Source organism: Eleutherodactylus coqui, chromosome 1 (assembly GCF_035609145.1).
Source record: "Eleutherodactylus coqui strain aEleCoq1 chromosome 1, aEleCoq1.hap1, whole genome shotgun sequence".
Lineage (NCBI taxonomy): Eukaryota > Metazoa > Chordata > Amphibia > Anura > Eleutherodactylidae > Eleutherodactylus > Eleutherodactylus coqui.
The window spans coordinates 85,357,665-85,370,144 of record NC_089837.1 but is presented as its reverse complement, the minus strand read 5'-3'; positions in this window follow the sequence as shown (position 1 = coordinate 85,370,144).

The window sequence follows — 12,480 nt, the reverse complement described above, 5'->3', positions numbered from 1 at the left end:
AGAATTACAAAGGTATATTAACAAAAGGTGGAACACAGTAAGATTACAAAATGTATGGTAACATAAGGTAGAATAGAGTAAGATTGCATAAGGTATGAGAACATAAGGTAGACTCAGTAAGATTACAAAAGGTATAGTAACATAAAATGGAATATAGTAAGATTACATAAGGTTCGGTAACATAAGGTAGAATACAGTAAAATTACATAAGGTATGGTAACATAAGGTAGAACAAAGTGAGATTACAAAAGATATGGTAACATAAGGAGGAATACAGTAGTATTACATTAGGTATGGTACCATTAGGTATCCGAGTAAGATTACAAAAATGTATGGTAACATAAGGTGCAATACAATAAGATTACAAAAGGTATGGTAAGATAATTTGGAATACTGTAACATTACATAAGGCTTGAAAGCATACGGTAGAATATAGTAAGATCACTTAAGGTATGTTAAATTTAGGTTGAACACAGTAAGATTACAAAAGGTATGGTAACATAAGGTGGAATACAGTAAGATTACAAAAATGTATGGTAACATAAGGTAGAGAACAGTAAGATTACAAAAGGTATGGTAACCTAGGGAGGAATACAGAGAGATTGCACAAGCTATGGTAACATAAGGTAGAATAAAGTAAGATTACATAATGTATGTTAACATAAGGTGGAACACAGTAAAAAGAACAAAAAATGGTAACATAAGATGAAATACAGTAAGATTACATAAGGAATGTTAACATAATACAGTAAGATTACAGAATTATCAGTAGAATACAGTAAGATTACATAAGGCATGTTAATATAAGGTTGAACACAGTAAGATTACATAAGGTATGTTAACATAAGGTTGAACACAGTAAGATCATAAAAGGTATGGTAAAATAAGGCGAAATACACTAACATTACATAAGATATGACAACATAAGGTAGAATAGAGTAAGATTACATGAGGTATGGTAACATAAGGTAGAATAGAGTAAGATTACAAAAATGTATGGTAACATAAGCTAGACCACAGTAAGATTACAAAAGGTATGGTAAGATACGAAGGAATACAGTAAGATTACATAAGGTATGGTAACATAAGGTAGAATACAGTAAGATTAAAAAAAGTATGGTAACATAAGATAGAACACAGTAAGATTACTAAAGATATGGTAACATAAGGAGGAATACAGTAGTATTATATTAGGTATGGTACCATTAGGTATCCGAGTAAGATTACAAAAATGTATGGTAACATAAGGTGCAATACAATAAGATTACAAAAGGTATGGTAAGATAATTTGGAATACTGTAACATTACATAAGGCTTGAAAGCATACGGTAGAATATAGTAAGATCACTTAAGGTATGTTAAATTTAGGTTGAACACAGTAAGATTACAAAAGGTATGGTAACATAAGGTGGAATACAGTAAGATTACAAAAATGTATGGTAACATAAGGTAGAGAACAGTAAGATTACAAAAGGTATGGTAACCTAGGGAGGAATACAGAGAGATTGCACAAGCTATGGTAACATAAGGTAGAATAAAGTAAGATTACATAATGTATGTTAACATAAGGTGGAACACAGTAAAAAGAACAAAAAATGGCAACATTATGTGAAATACAGTAAGATTACATAAGGAATGTTAACATAATACAGTAAGATTACAGAATTATCAGTAGAATACAGTAAGATTACATAAGGCATGTTAATATAAGGTTGAACACAGTAAGATTACATAAGGTATGTTAACATAAGGTTTAACACAGTAAGATCATAAAAGGTATGGTAAAATAAGGCGGAATACACTAACATTACATAAGATATGACAACATAAGGTAGAATAGAGTAAGATTACATGAGGTATGGTAACATAAGGTAGAATAGAGTAAGATTACAAAAATGTATGGTAACATAAGGTAGACCACAGTAAGATTACAAAAGGTATGGTAAGATACGAAGGAATACAGTAAGATTACATAAGGTATGGTAACATAAGGTAGAATACAGTAAGATTAAAAAAAGTATGGTAACATAAGGTAGAACACAGTAAGATTACTAAAGATATGGTAACATACGGTGGAATACAGCAAGATTACAAAAGGCATTGAAACATCAGCTAGGATAGAATAACATTATGTAAGGTGTGTTAAAATGAAGTAGAACACAGTAATATTACCAAAAGTATGGTAACATAAGGAAGAACATAGTAAGATTACAAAATTTATGGAAACATATAAGGTAGAATAGAGTAAGATTATATTAGGTACGGTAACAATAGGTAGAACACAGCGAGATTACATAAGGGTTGGTAACATAAGGTAGAGAACAGTAAGATTACAAAAGGTATGGTAACCTAGGGAGGAATACAGTAAGATTACATATGGTATGGTAACATAAGGTAGAATAAAGTAAGATTACATAATGTATGTTAACATAAGGTAGAACACGGTAAAAAGAACAAAAAAAATGGTAGCATAAGGTGAAATACAGTAAGAATACATAAACAATGTTAACATAATACAGTAAGATTACAGTATTATCAGTAGAATACAGTAATATTACATAAGGCATGTTAATATAAGGTTGAACACAGTAAGATTACAAAAGGTATGGTAAAATAAGGCGGAATACACTAACATTACATAAGATATGGCAACATAAGGTAGAATAGAGTAAGATTACATGAGGTATGGTAACATAAAATAGAATAGAGTAAGATTACAAAAATGTTTGGTAACATAAGGTAGAGCACAGTAAGATTACAAAATTTACAAAAACATATAAGGTAGAATAGAGTAAGACTATATAAGGTACGGTAACAAAAGGCAGAATACAGCGAGATTACAAAAGGTATAGTAACATAAGGTAGAATACAATAAGATTATATAAGGTATGGTAATATAAGGTAGAATGGAGTAAGATTGCATAAGGTATGGTAACATAAGGTAGAACACAGTAAGATTACAAAAGGTATTGTAACATAACGTAGTACTCAGTAAGATTACATAAGGTATGGTAACAGAAGGTAGAGCACAGTAAGATTACAAAAGGTATGATAATATAAGGTGGAATACAATAAGATAATATAAGGTTTGAAAACAAGGTAGAATAGAGTAAGATTAGGTAAGGTATGTTAACATAAGGTTGAACACACTAGAATTACAAAGGTATATTAACAAAAGGTGGAACACAGTAAGATTACAAAATGTATGGTAACATAAGGTAGAATAGAGTAAGATTGCATAAGGTATGAGAACATAAGGTAGACTCAGTAAGATTACAAAAGGTATAGTAACATAAAATGGAATATAGTAAGATTACATAAGGTTCGGTAACATAAGGAAGAATACAGTAAAATTACATAAGGTATGGTAACATAAGGTAGAACAAAGTGAGATTAGAAAAGATATGGTAACATAAGGAGGAATACAGTAGTATTACATTAGGTATGGTACCATTAGGTATCCGAGTAAGATTACAAAAATGTATGGTAACATAAGGTGCAATACAATAAGATTACAAAAGGTATGGTAAGATAATTTGGAATACTGTAACATTACATAAGGCTTGAAAGCATACGGTAGAATATAGTAAGATCACTTAAGGTATGTTAAATTTAGGTTGAACACAGTAAGATTACAAAAGGTATGGTAACATAAGGTGGTATACAGTAAGATTACAAAAATGTATGATAACATAAGGTAGAGAACAGTAAGATTACAAAAGGTATGGTAACCTAGGGAGGAATACAGAGAGATTGCACAAGCTATGGTAACATAAGGTAGAATAAAGTAAGATTACATAATGTATGTTAACATAAGGTGGAACACAGTAAAAAGAACAAAAAATGGCAACATTATGTGAAATACAGTAAGATTACATAAGGAATGTTAACATAATACAGTAAGATTACAGAATTATCAGTAGAATACAGTAAGATTACATAAGGCATGTTAATATAAGGTTGAACACAGTAAGATTACATAAGGTATGTTAACATAAGGTTGAACACAGTAAGATCATAAAAGGTATGGTAAAATAAGGCGGAATACACTAACATTACATAAGATATGACAACATAAGGTAGAATAGAGTAAGATTACAAAAATGTATGGTAACATAAGGTAGACCACAGTAAGATTACAAAAGGTATGGTAAGATACGAAGGAATACAGTAAGATTACATAAGGTATGGTAACATAAGGTAGAATACAGTAAGATTAAAAAAAGTATGGTAACATAAGGTAGAACACAGTAAGATTACTAAAGATATGGTAACATACGGTGGAATACAGTAAGATTACATAAGGTATTGAAACATCAGCTAGGATAGAATAACATTATGTAAGGTGTGTTAAAATGAAGTAGAACACAGTAATATTACCAAAAGTATGGTAACATGAGGAAGAACATAGTAAGATTACAAAATTTATGGAAACATATAAGGTAGAATAGAGTAAGATTATATAAGGTACGGTAACAATAGGTAGAACACAGCGAGATTACATAAGGGTTGGTAACATAAGGTAGAGAACAGTAAGATTACAAAAGGTATGGTAACCTAGGGAGGAATACAGTAAGATTACATATGGTATGGTAACATAAGGTAGAATAAAGTAAGATTACATAATGTATGTTAACATAAGGTAGAACACGGTAAAAAGAACAAAAAAAATGGTAGCATAAGGTGAAATACAGTAAGAATACATAAGGAATGTTAACATAATACAGTAAGATTACAGTATTATCAGTAGAATACAGTAATATTACATAAGGCATGTTAATATAAGGTTGAACACAGTAAGATTACAAAAGGTATGGTAAAATAAGGCGGAATACACTAACATTACATAAGATATGGCAACATAAGGTAGAATAGAGTAAGATTACATGAGGTATGGTAACATAAAATAGAATAGAGTAAGATTACAAAAATGTTTGGTAACATAAGGTAGAGCACAGTAAGATTACAAAATTTACAAAAACATATAAGGTAGAATAGAGTAAGACTATATAAGGTACGGTAACAAAAGGCAGAATACAGCGAGATTACAAAAGGTATAGTAACATAAGGTAGAATACAATAAGATTATATAAGGTATGGTAATATAAGGTAGAATGGAGTAAGATTGCATAAGGTATGGTAACATAAGGTAGAACACAGTAAGATTACAAAAGGTATTGTAACATAACGTAGTACTCAGTAAGATTACATAAGGTATGGTAACAGAAGGTAGAGCACAGTAAGATTACAAAAGGTATGATAATATAAGGTGGAATGCAATAAGATAATATAAGGTTTGAAAACAACGTAGAATAGAGTAAGATTAGGTAAGGTATGTTAACATAAGGTTGAACACACTAGAATTACAAAGGTATATTAACAAAAGGTGGAACACAGTAAGATTACAAAATGTATGGTAACATAAGGTAGAATAGAGTAAGATTGCATAAGGTATGAGAACATAAGGTAGACTCAGTAAGATTACAAAAGGTATAGTAACATAAAATGGAATATAGTAAGATTACATAAGGTTCGGTAACATAAGGTAGAATACAGTAAAATTACATAAGGTATGGTAACATAAGGTAGAACAAAGTGAGATTAGAAAAGATATGGTAACATAAGGAGGAATACAGTAGTATTACATTAGGTATGGTACCATTAGGTATCCGAGTAAGATTACAAAAATGTATGGTAACATAAGGTGCAATACAATAAGATTACAAAAGGTATGGTAAGATAATTTGGAATACTGTAACATTACATAAGGCTTGAAAGCATACGGTAGAATATAGTAAGATCACTTAAGGTATGTTAAATTTAGGTTGAACACAGTAAGATTACAAAAGGTATGGTAACATAAGGTGGAATACAGTAAGATTACAAAAATGTATGGTAACATAAGGTAGAGAACAGTAAGATTACAAAAGGTATGGTAACCTAGGGAGGAATACAGAGAGATTGCACAAGCTATGGTAACATAAGGTAGAATAAAGTAAGATTACATAATGTATGTTAACATAAGGTGGAACACAGTAAAAAGAACAAAAAATGGTAACATAAGATGAAATACAGTAAGATTACATAAGGAATGTTAACATAATACAGTAAGATTACAGAATTATCAGTAGAATACAGTAAGATTACATAAGGCATGTTAATATAAGGTTGAACACAGTAAGATTACATAAGGTATGTTAACATAAGGTTGAACACAGTAAGATCATAAAAGGTATGGTAAAATAAGGCGAAATACACTAACATTACATAAGATATGACAACATAAGGTAGAATAGAGTAAGATTACATGAGGTATGGTAACATAAGGTAGAATAGAGTAAGATTACAAAAATGTATGGTAACATAAGCTAGACCACAGTAAGATTACAAAAGGTATGGTAAGATACGAAGGAATACAGTAAGATTACATAAGGTATGGTAACATAAGGTAGAATACAGTAAGATTAAAAAAAGTATGGTAACATAAGATAGAACACAGTAAGATTACTAAAGATATGGTAACATAAGGAGGAATACAGTAGTATTACATTAGGTATGGTACCATTAGGTATCCGAGTAAGATTACAAAAATGTATGGTAACATAAGGTGCAATACAATAAGATTACAAAAGGTATGGTAAGATAATTTGGAATACTGTAACATTACATAAGGCTTGAAAGCATACGGTAGAATATAGTAAGATCACTTAAGGTATGTTAAATTTAGGTTGAACACAGTAAGATTACAAAAGGTATGGTAACATAAGGTGGAATACAGTAAGATTACAAAAATGTATGGTAACATAAGGTAGAGAACAGTAAGATTACAAAAGGTATGGTAACCTAGGGAGGAATACAGAGAGATTGCACAAGCTATGGTAACATAAGGTAGAATAAAGTAAGATTACATAATGTATGTTAACATAAGGTGGAACACAGTAAAAAGAACAAAAAATGGCAACATTATGTGAAATACAGTAAGATTACATAAGGAATGTTAACATAATACAGTAAGATTACAGAATTATCAGTAGAATACAGTAAGATTACATAAGGCATGTTAATATAAGGTTGAACACAGTAAGATTACATAAGGTATGTTAACATAAGGTTTAACACAGTAAGATCATAAAAGGTATGGTAAAATAAGGCGGAATACACTAACATTGCATAAGATATGACAACATAAGGTAGAATAGAGTAAGATTACATGAGGTATGGTAACATAAGGTAGAATAGAGTAAGATTACAAAAATGTATGGTAACATAAGGTAGACCACAGTAAGATTACAAAAGGTATGGTAAGATACGAAGGAATACAGTAAGATTACATAAGGTATGGTAACATAAGGTAGAATACAGTAAGATTAAAAAAAGTATGGTAACATAAGGTAGAACACAGTAAGATTACTAAAGATATGGTAACATACGGTGGAATACAGCAAGATTACATAAGGCATTGAAACATCAGCTAGGATAGAATAACATTATGTAAGGTGTGTTAAAATGAAGTAGAACACAGTAATATTACCAAAAGTATGGTAACATAAGGAAGAACATAGTAAGATTACAAAATTTATGGAAACATATAAGGTAGAATAGAGTAAGATTATATTAGGTACGGTAACAATAGGTAGAACACAGCGAGATTACATAAGGGTTGGTAACATAAGGTAGAGAACAGTAAGATTACAAAAGGTATGGTAACCTAGGGAGGAATACAGTAAGATTACATATGGTATGGTAACATAAGGTAGAATAAAGTAAGATTACATAATGTATGTTAACATAAGGTAGAACACGGTAAAAAGAACAAAAAAAATGGTAGCATAAGGTGAAATACAGTAAGAATACATAAGGAATGTTAACATAATACAGTAAGATTACAGTATTATCAGTAGAATACAGTAATATTACATAAGGCATGTTAATATAAGGTTGAACACAGTAAGATTACAAAAGGTATGGTAAAATAAGGCGGAATACACTAACATTACATAAGATATGGCAACATAAGGTAGAATAGAGTAAGATTACATGAGGTATGGTAACATAAAATAGAATAGAGTAAGATTACAAAAATGTTTGGTAACATAAGGTAGAGCACAGTAAGATTACAAAATTTACAAAAACATATAAGGTAGAATAGAGTAAGACTATATAAGGTACGGTAACAAAAGGCAGAATACAGCGAGATTACAAAAGGTATAGTAACATAAGGTAGAATACAATAAGATTATATAAGGTATGGTAATATAAGGTAGAATGGAGTAAGATTGCATAAGGTATGGTAACATAAGGTAGAACACAGTAAGATTACAAAAGGTATTGTAACATAACGTAGTACTCAGTAAGATTACATAAGGTATGGTAACAGAAGGTAGAGCACAGTAAGATTACAAAAGGTATGATAATATAAGGTGGAATACAATAAGATAATATAAGGTTTGAAAACAAGGTAGAATAGAGTAAGATTAGGTAAGGTATGTTAACATAAGGTTGAACACACTAGAATTACAAAGGTATATTAACAAAAGGTGGAACACAGTAAGATTACAAAATGTATGGTAACATAAGGTAGAATAGAGTAAGATTGCATAAGGTATGAGAACATAAGGTAGACTCAGTAAGATTACAAAAGGTATAGTAACATAAAATGGAATATAGTAAGATTACATAAGGTTCGGTAACATAAGGAAGAATACAGTAAAATTACATAAGGTATGGTAACATAAGGTAGAACAAAGTGAGATTAGAAAAGATATGGTAACATAAGGAGGAATACAGTAGTATTACATTAGGTATGGTACCATTAGGTATCCGAGTAAGATTACAAAAATGTATGGTAACATAAGGTGCAATACAATAAGATTACAAAAGGTATGGTAAGATAATTTGGAATACTGTAACATTACATAAGGCTTGAAAGCATACGGTAGAATATAGTAAGATCACTTAAGGTATGTTAAATTTAGGTTGAACACAGTAAGATTACAAAAGGTATGGTAACATAAGGTGGAATACAGTAAGATTACAAAAATGTATGATAACATAAGGTAGAGAACAGTAAGATTACAAAAGGTATGGTAACCTAGGGAGGAATACAGAGAGATTGCACAAGCTATGGTAACATAAGGTAGAATAAAGTAAGATTACATAATGTATGTTAACATAAGGTGGAACACAGTAAAAAGAACAAAAAATGGCAACATTATGTGAAATACAGTAAGATTACATAAGGAATGTTAACATAATACAGTAAGATTACAGAATTATCAGTAGAATACAGTAAGATTACATAAGGCATGTTAATATAAGGTTGAACACAGTAAGATTACATAAGGTATGTTAACATAAGGTTGAACACAGTAAGATCATAAAAGGTATGGTAAAATAAGGCGGAATACACTAACATTACATAAGATATGACAACATAAGGTAGAATAGAGTAAGATTACAAAAATGTATGGTAACATAAGGTAGACCACAGTAAGATTACAAAAGGTATGGTAAGATACGAAGGAATACAGTAAGATTACATAAGGTATGGTAACATAAGGTAGAATACAGTAAGATTAAAAAAAGTATGGTAACATAAGGTAGAACACAGTAAGATTACTAAAGATATGGTAACATACGGTGGAATACAGTAAGATTACATAAGGTATTGAAACATCAGCTAGGATAGAATAACATTATGTAAGGTGTGTTAAAATGAAGTAGAACACAGTAATATTACCAAAAGTATGGTAACATGAGGAAGAACATAGTAAGATTACAAAATTTATGGAAACATATAAGGTAGAATAGAGTAAGATTATATAAGGTACGGTAACAATAGGTAGAACACAGCGAGATTACATAAGGGTTGGTAACATAAGGTAGAGAACAGTAAGATTACAAAAGGTATGGTAACCTAGGGAGGAATACAGTAAGATTACATATGGTATGGTAACATAAGGTAGAATAAAGTAAGATTACATAATGTATGTTAACATAAGGTAGAACACGGTAAAAAGAACAAAAAAAATGGTAGCATAAGGTGAAATACAGTAAGAATACATAAGGAATGTTAACATAATACAGTAAGATTACAGTATTATCAGTAGAATACAGTAATATTACATAAGGCATGTTAATATAAGGTTGAACACAGTAAGATTACAAAAGGTATGGTAAAATAAGGCGGAATACACTAACATTACATAAGATATGGCAACATAAGGTAGAATAGAGTAAGATTACATGAGGTATGGTAACATAAAACAGAATAGAGTAAGATTACAAAAATGTTTGGTAACATAAGGTAGAGCACAGTAAGATTACAAAATTTACAAAAACATATAAGGTAGAATAGAGTAAGACTATATAAGGTACGGTAACAAAAGGCAGAATACAGCGAGATTACAAAAGGTATAGTAACATAAGGTAGAATACAATAAGATTATATAAGGTATGGTAATATAAGGTAGAATGGAGTAAGATTGCATAAGGTATGGTAACATAAGGTAGAACACAGTAAGATTACAAAAGGTATTGTAACATAACGTAGTACTCAGTAAGATTACATAAGGTATGGTAACAGAAGGTAGAGCACAGTAAGATTACAAAAGGTATGATAATATAAGGTGGAATACAATAAGATAATATAAGGTTTGAAAACAAGGTAGAATAGAGTAAGATTAGGTAAGGTATGTTAACATAAGGTTGAACACACTAGAATTACAAAGGTATATTAACAAAAGGTGGAACACAGTAAGATTACAAAATGTATGGTAACATAAGGTAGAATAGAGTAAGATTGCATAAGGTATGAGAACATAAGGTAGACTCAGTAAGGTTACAAAAGGTATAGTAACATAAAATGGAATATAGTAAGATTACATAAGGTTCGGTAACATAAGGTAGAACACAGTAAGATTACAAAAGGTATTGTAACATAACGTAGTACTCAGTAAGATTACATAAGGTATGGTAACAGAAGGTAGAGCACAGTAAGATTACAAAAGGTATGATAATATAAGGTGGAATACAATAAGATAATATAAGGTTTGAAAACAAGGTAGAATAGAGTAAGATTAGGTAAGGTATGTTAACATAAGGTTGAACACACTAGAATTACAAAGGTATATTAACAAAAGGTGGAACACAGTAAGATGACAAAATGTATGGTAACATAAGGTAGAATAGAGTAAGATTGCATAAGGTATGAGAACATAAGGTAGACTCAGTAAGATTACAAAAGGTATAGTAACATAAAATGGAATATAGTAAGATTACATAAGGTTCGGTAACATAAGGTAGAATACAGTAAGATTACATAAGGTATGGTAACATAAGGTAGAACAAAGTGAGATTACAAAAGATATGGTAACATAAGGAGGAATACAGTAGTATTACATTAGGTATGGTACCATTAGGTATCCGAGTAAGATTACAAAAATGTATGGTAACATAAGGTGCAATACAATAAGATTACAAAAGGTATGGTAAGATAATTTGGGATACTGTAACATTACATAAGGCTTGAAAGCATACGGTAGAATATAGTAAGATCACTTAAGGTATGCTAAATTTAGGTTGAACACAGTAAGATTACAAAAATGTTTGGTAACATAAGGTAGAGCACAGTAAGATTACAAAATTTACAAAAACATATAAGGTAGAATAGAGTAAGACTATATAAGGTACGGTAACAAAAGGCAGAATACAGCGAGATTACAAAAGGTATAGTAACATAAGGTAGAATACAATAAGATTATATAAGGTATGGTAATATAAGGTAGAATGGAGTAAGATTGCATAAGGTATGGTAACATAAGGTAGAACACAGTAAGATTACAAAAGGTATTGTAACATAACGTAGTACTCAGTAAGATTACATAAGGTATGGTAACAGAAGGTAGAGCACAGTAAGATTACAAAAGGTATGATAATATAAGGTGGAATACAATAAGATAATATAAGGTTTGAAAACAAGGTAGAATAGAGTAAGATTAGGTAAGGTATGTTAACATAAGGTTGAACACACTAGAATTACAAAGGTATATTAACAAAAGGTGGAACACAGTAAGATTACAAAATGTATGGTAACATAAGGTAGAATAGAGTAAGATTGCATAAGGTATGAGAACATAAGGTAGACTCAGTAAGGTTACAAAAGGTATAGTAACATAAAATGGAATATAGTAAGATTACATAAGGTTCGGTAACATAAGGTAGAACACAGTAAGATTACAAAAGGTATTGTAACATAACGTAGTACTCAGTAAGATTACATAAGGTATGGTAACAGAAGGTAGAGCACAGTAAGATTACAAAAGGTATGATAATATAAGGTGGAATACAATAAGATAATATAAGGTTTGAAAACAAGGTAGAATAGAGTAAGATTAGGTAAGGTATGTTAACATAAGGTTGAACACACTAGAATTACAAAGGTATATTAACAAAAGGTGGAACACAGTAAGATGACAAAAT